Below are 6,513 nucleotides of genomic sequence, written 5' to 3' on the forward strand. Positions count from 1 at the left end.
GTTCTCCCTCTTACTGCCAGCAAGAGAGGACCACCAACTTCACCCTGAGTCAGACTATTACTGATAAGTATTTGGGATGAAATGTGCCTTTCAGAATTGCTGCCATCCACATTCCAATCAACTCTTATGTAAGCTTAATCTATCTCTCAATGACACTGGACCCAATTTAGCCTCCATAATAGGTGTCTTAGATACCTCTGGGGATGATAAAAACTTAAGGAGAAGCCATCCTGGAGTAGATAAAAACCCAACCAAGAGTGGATGTAAATGGAATCAGCTTGTGACTATCCAACTTCTATATTTAGCACCTAGCATAATGGCTGGCATAGAGTAGACACTCAATGCATTGTAGGTCTCTTCTCTACTGAACCTCATTTTTCAAATTAAGAAAATAATATACAATTTTTTCCCATTTTCCCCAATTCCTCTGGAGAGAAAAATCATGAGACATCGCATATGCAAGAGCACTGTATACACTCTGTCTGTACATATATTCTACCCAGAAATATTTCATGAAACTAATTATCTGATAGAATGGGTTCAGAGCTCATTTTGAAAACAGGGTGAAATCCATATTTACTTCAACTGTGTGAAGAATCCATAGATGATAATATTTTCATTTAATGCCAGAAAAATAAGACTAAAGTGGCAATAGCCCTTACCCAAAGCCAAGCAAATTCAGAGGCAGACGGGTTAGTCAGTTCTTTACAGGTATCGTCAGTCCAACACTAGATAAAACGATGAGAAGAGCATGGTAAGACATCCTATGTTCCAACTTTAGGAAAAAGGCTAGCATTTACAGTTGATGCCCTGGTGATCCATTCTCCTTCTGATAAACATCTCTATCCATCAAGGTACTCATGAGCATAACTCCTGACCGAGGGATAACCATGCAATCTGTTTTCATCAAAGAAAGAAAGAAAAGATTGCCAGGGATTGGTATATAACTTAGTATAGCAAGACATTTACTGGGCCTTTGCAGCAATGCCATTTTACTTATAAACAGTTTAGAGGAGGAATATTTATGGCCCTTCGACCTCTCCCACTGGCCCTGAAAGAAATTGGATTTTCAACCAAACCCATTTACAGGGCTAGAGCTATTCATTCTAATAAAACCACATGGTAAGTGCATTAAGTAGGGAAAAAAAATGTCTTTTGATGAACGGAGACATTATACCCACAGGAATGGCAGCAGCCTCAGTGAAAGTTAAGCTTGGCTGCTTCTGGTCTCACTTGAAATTTTTCCAGTTCTTAAAGCATGGTAATACTACAATAGGCTGCTTTAGAGATATACAAGTGTAATTAAGCAATAGGCCCAATTTCAGCCTTGATACTTGGGGCATGAGGTGATGTATGATGAAAAATGCCACAACCCCTTAAGAGGAACTTGAACTTCTAATATATATACCTCTAGTACCAAATTCACAGGAAAATGATACCAAAATGTATGGAATATGATACTTATCTTTGAGAAATACTTTATCTATCTGGAGAGAAGAGACCAGCGTATGCAGTATACAGCATTACAAAATTAAGCACAACTGGAAGTTAAAAAAAACAGACTGTCAACGATTAGAATTCAGATGAATTTCGCTAACCTATGGCAGTGAGATCTGTGAAAAGAATATAAATTCAAAGACGTTTGGAGGAAATATGGACTGAGCTTAGCAATTGACACATGATGGGGCACCTGGGTGGCTGTCGGTTAAGCGTCTGACTTCAGCTCAGGTCATGATCTCATGGCTTGTGGGTTTGAGCCCCATGTCAGGCTCTGTGCTGACAGCTCGGAGCCTGGAGCCTGCTTCAGATTCTGTGTCTCCCTCTCTCTCTGCCCCTTCCCTGCTCGTGCGCTGTCTCTCTCTCTCTCTCTCTCTCTCTCTCTCTCCCTCTCAAAAATAAATAAACATAAACATTAAAAAAAAAAAGAAATTGATATGTGAGAAAGAAGAAGATATTAATGATCACACCCTTGTTCCTGACTGAAAAGAATTAATGAATGGTGGTGACATTCACTGAGACATGGAAAACTGAACGAAAATTGGGAGGAAAAATAATGAGTTAATTTAGATGCGCTGAGTTGCAATGTTCTATGGGTCATTCAAAAACATCCAACAGTGGTCTGGTGACATAAATAAAGTCCAGTGGGCATATATATATGCTGAAGGTGAAGAGCTCATGGTTGCCAGGGAAATAAGGTTAGCTCTGAATATTTAAACCTTTGCTTTTTACTTTTGAGATTATATGAGTTAATCTCTTGTGACTTTACCAAGCTTTAACCTTGTTTTTAAAGAAAGATGTGTTATATTTAACAATATGTAGAAGAAATATAGTAATAATTCATATGTTGCTTAAGGAAAGGCATTCTGAATTATACCTAATTGTCCAATCATCTGTAACTGTCTCCTTAAATTCATTTTTAGTGCTCTCTGGCAACACTTCGGGAATAAAGTCCCTAAAAGGAATAAAAGCTTCCAGGTAGCATATAAATCTAGGCTTTCCAACTTGGGGAAGGCAAAGAAATATTTGGCAAGAATTCAGTTTATTGTGCCTGCTGGTGTAGGAGCTATCATGCTATGGAATTGGGGTCGCTCATCCAAGTACTAATCAGTGGAGTATAGGTAGTGACATTTCTGCTGGGTGAGCCACAAGCAGCACGAGAAGCAAAGAATATAAATAAAACAAAAAGACAAGCAACAATACACACACACACACACACACACACACAGATTTCAGCCTGCAGAGACTAGGTTTTAAATGGTCATGGAAAGGTCTAAGCTTGGAGAAGATGGGGCAAAGAAATCATACATTAGGCAGAAAAATGGGACTATGAGAATACATGACAAGAAGCCGTTGCTTCTTTATCTTTATACAAAAGTCCTCCAATTTCCCTAGGTGCTGGAAACCAAAACCAATTTCCTTGCTAATCAGCAAAATGAAAGAGCAAGTCTATATGCATTATGAAGAGAATTTAAGAGAAAATTCCAGTTTTTCTCTACAAATATAAGCAGTTGATGAACTAAACCAAGCAGAATGAGTAGGGGGAGGGGTGGTGGTATGAAGTATCTTGAGAAATACTAACATAGGAGACATGGACAGAGAATAAGATGCCTGCAAACATATTCCAAGAGGAAATAACGGGGCTTAACTGAAATTAAAATAATAAACTGCTGGCTAATAAGAAGCCTTAGGGGACCAGATCTAATTTATGAATAAGAGTGTTATGTTATTAAAATATTATTTGTATATAATTAATGAAACAAGACCATAATTCAGTGTGTAATGTACAAAAAGGTGAGATTTGAGGACTGTGAATGCAGAAAAGTACTCAAAAGGACAAGATGAATCTCTATCATTTCAAAAGGAAAGAAGAAAAACAGATTACTCCACCTTTGGGGCTATCAGACTTTTTTTTTTTTTTTTTTAGAGAGAGAGAGCGAGAGTGTGTGAGTTGGGGAAAGGAACAGAGGGAGACAGAGAGAGAATCCCAAAGAGGCTCCATGCTCAGGGTGAGCCCAACTCAGAGTTTGATCCCACAACCCTGGGATCATGACCTGAGCCAAAATCAGGAGTCAGATAATCAACTGAGTGAGGCACCCAGGTGCCCCCAGAGAAAGATTTTTTAACTTGGCTGCTTAGATATAACAAAGTTTAAACAAGCAGTGTTTATGATAAATGCAGAATGCATGGCTTCTTGCCAAATGAAAAGTCAGATGCTAGCTCAGTGAATTTGAAGTGTTGGTACCAAGGGAAATGCGAGATGTTTGTGCTACAACTGGGAAGTGAGAAAGAATATTTGACCACAACCACGACTCATGAAGATTGATATAAGTTATGCTGGGAGTAAGAATGAAACGTTATTTCTCTCCCAATGGAAAAATAAGGAAGCCATTGGTCAATGCAGAATGTTCAGATATGGGTCAATATGTTTTCCTATTGAGGTCCTCTATAAGCCAATAAAGCAACATAACCCTGTGTTCTGGGGAAGAGGATGGAATCATTGAATTTGGATACCCATTTCTGTCCCCACTCAGTGATACCATGTAGACTAGAAAAATAAAGGGATAAAGTGACCTTGTGTGCACAAATGGCATTCAAAATATTTCTTAGCTTATAGGTCATAGACCCCAACCAATCAGAAGAGGCCAACAAGAATGTACATAAGCCATGAATACCTGCTACATCCATACCAGTGAGGACCAGTGGAATTTCCACCCTGTGACTTTTATTTGCTCCTCAAGGTCACAATGGGTGGATGAGACTGTTACTATGCTTCTAAAGGAACTTTTGCTTCTAAGGAAGCTAAGCAAACCTTGCTGCCATATTATTTCTCTATTAATATCTTTGTAAATCTCATGTTAATGGGATTGTTAACAGTATAATTCTTCCAGCTCAATGACAATAAACCTGCTGCCAGGTCCTGCCAAACACATCTCTGAAACTTTTGATCATTCCTTATATTTTTATTCGCATTTACTTCTCCACTGTCATTACTTTCTTGGACTTTTCTATCCATATCCAGCTGATTTTTCTATCTATATTTCTTACCGCTTCCATTCATCCTTCATACTGCCACAAGAAAGGAGTGCTAAAAATATTAATGATCTGCATAAAAAATACTCACTTTATAAAAATGAAAGGCACATTTCTCTTCATGGGACTCAAAACTTATTTAAAAATTGGTTTGAACCTTCCTTTTCACCTGCAACCTTTACTGCTACTTAATTCTCCATCACCCCAATGCTCCATCATCTTTTCGAGTTTGAGGGCTGAATAACTCCTAACTCTCCAAAGAGTACTTTGCTTATGCACTCATGTAATTTTGATGTGGGCTTGTGTTTCCCAGCCCTTAGATATTTTGAAAACTTCATGACTGTTCTAAATTATTCACTTCCTCTTTCTGTAACAAGATCATACCTTCCTGCCACACTGACATCAGGCTTGGCTATGTGATTTGTTTGGCCAATGAATGTGAGCAGAAGTAATATTTCTTTGCAGAGGGTTTAAGAGTCTTGACATAATCCTGACACCACTCTTTTCCTTTTGCAGTGAGACTAGCATGTCCCAATTAGAGGCTGCTCCCTCAGCTTGGATGACAGAATGAAACTGCGTGGAACAGAGCTGCAGTGGATTCACACAACATGAAGAATAGGCTTGATTAATTTTGTAAGTTATTCAGCAAAAAAAGACTGTTGCAGAGATCTCATTAAATAAGGTCCAAATATCATTTCCAGGTCTGTGGCAATTCGACTGCTCCCTAGGTTCTCATGCCTCCCTTCCTCTTACATAGTCCTCTCTACATTCACTTCAATGAGTGTTACTGGATTCTGTCCCATGTAAGACCCAGTCCTGAAGTCGAGCCTCTTCACAGTTCTCTGGAACAAATCTCATCATATTCAGAAGTCCGTGAGTGTGGAAAATTTGGATGGCTGAGTGACTGGATTACAGCTCACAGTACACAGTCTTCTGTTGACACCCTTTCAGCTCCTCATACTCCACAGCCTTCTAAAACCTTGCTGCAAATCAGGACCCTCTCCACCATCCACAGTGCTCCCCTAGAAAGGTAAGCAAGCACCATGCTCCTATGGCATCTCTGTCTTGGCATAGCCCCTCAGAGCAGCCTGTTTTCTCCCAGATCTATTCCCATCAACTATTTAAACCAAAATTTCATTTGATCTGAAATTATATTTTAATGCTATCACCACTAAAGTCCTACCCGAGGAGATAATATCTAACATCGTATCAGACTTTTCCATCGTAAGAGCACTTTCAAGTCCATTATCTTATCATTTCATCTCTATTTGGCCTCAGTCACTGTGGAGGTAAGTGCCGTGACTTAAATATTACATGGAATCTGTAGCTCTCAGCACAGTACCCACCACATGGTGGGTACTCAGTCAATATCTGTGGGTGAATGATGAATAAATGAAAGCATGAACACAACTATTAAGTGACAAGTCAATAATCATATCTTCTAAGGGACAGAACAGGGATTTCAGGTCACGTCTCAGATTCCAGTGGCCATGGCCTTATTACACTGTGCTTCTCACATGAACTTCCAGCCCTTTCACTGTGGAAGGGTGCAAACAGAGGTAGAGTGAACACAGTCTAATGATGTAAAGAGAGGGCCAAATATCAGACAAGTATTGGGCTAAAAGCTTTTAACATGTTTTCCAATCTGCACTTTCAATGAGAAGTCTAAGAATACTCTGAGATTTTCTATAGGTATCTGTAAAATGGAATTTTTCCTCTACAGTGTGTTTTGTTTACCTATATGAAACTGTGTGAATGCAGATCATATAAATTCAGCATATCTGGGTGTTCCAAAGGGACAACCTAAATTGAGATGTCAAAGTCATAAATTCTACCAGCAAACACTTTCTTCCTCACTCTGCAATGATAGATGACAAGTTGTTTCTATCTGTTAAATAATTCATCCCCTTCAGTGTTTACAAGTTACAAACATAAGAGGATTTACACTTTGATAATCACACTAAACTCGACATTTTGAAAGCC

General features: G+C 38.9%; 1 long non-coding RNA gene across 1 annotated transcript in view; it reads left to right on the forward strand.

The window, feature by feature from the left end:
- Positions 1–5,166, forward strand: part of LOC132689370 (uncharacterized) — a 35,709-nt gene extending 30,543 nt beyond the window's left edge. The window contains exon 3 of the long non-coding RNA XR_009614983.2: positions 5,047–5,166. This is a non-coding gene — a long non-coding RNA (uncharacterized LOC132689370). The remainder of the gene's footprint in view (positions 1–5,046) is intronic.
- Positions 5,167–6,513: the final 1,347 nt, after the last annotated feature.

Source organism: Panthera onca, chromosome A3, assembly GCF_046562875.1.
Source record: "Panthera onca isolate mPanOnc1 chromosome A3, mPanOnc1 haplotype 2, whole genome shotgun sequence".
NCBI lineage: Eukaryota > Metazoa > Chordata > Mammalia > Carnivora > Felidae > Panthera > Panthera onca.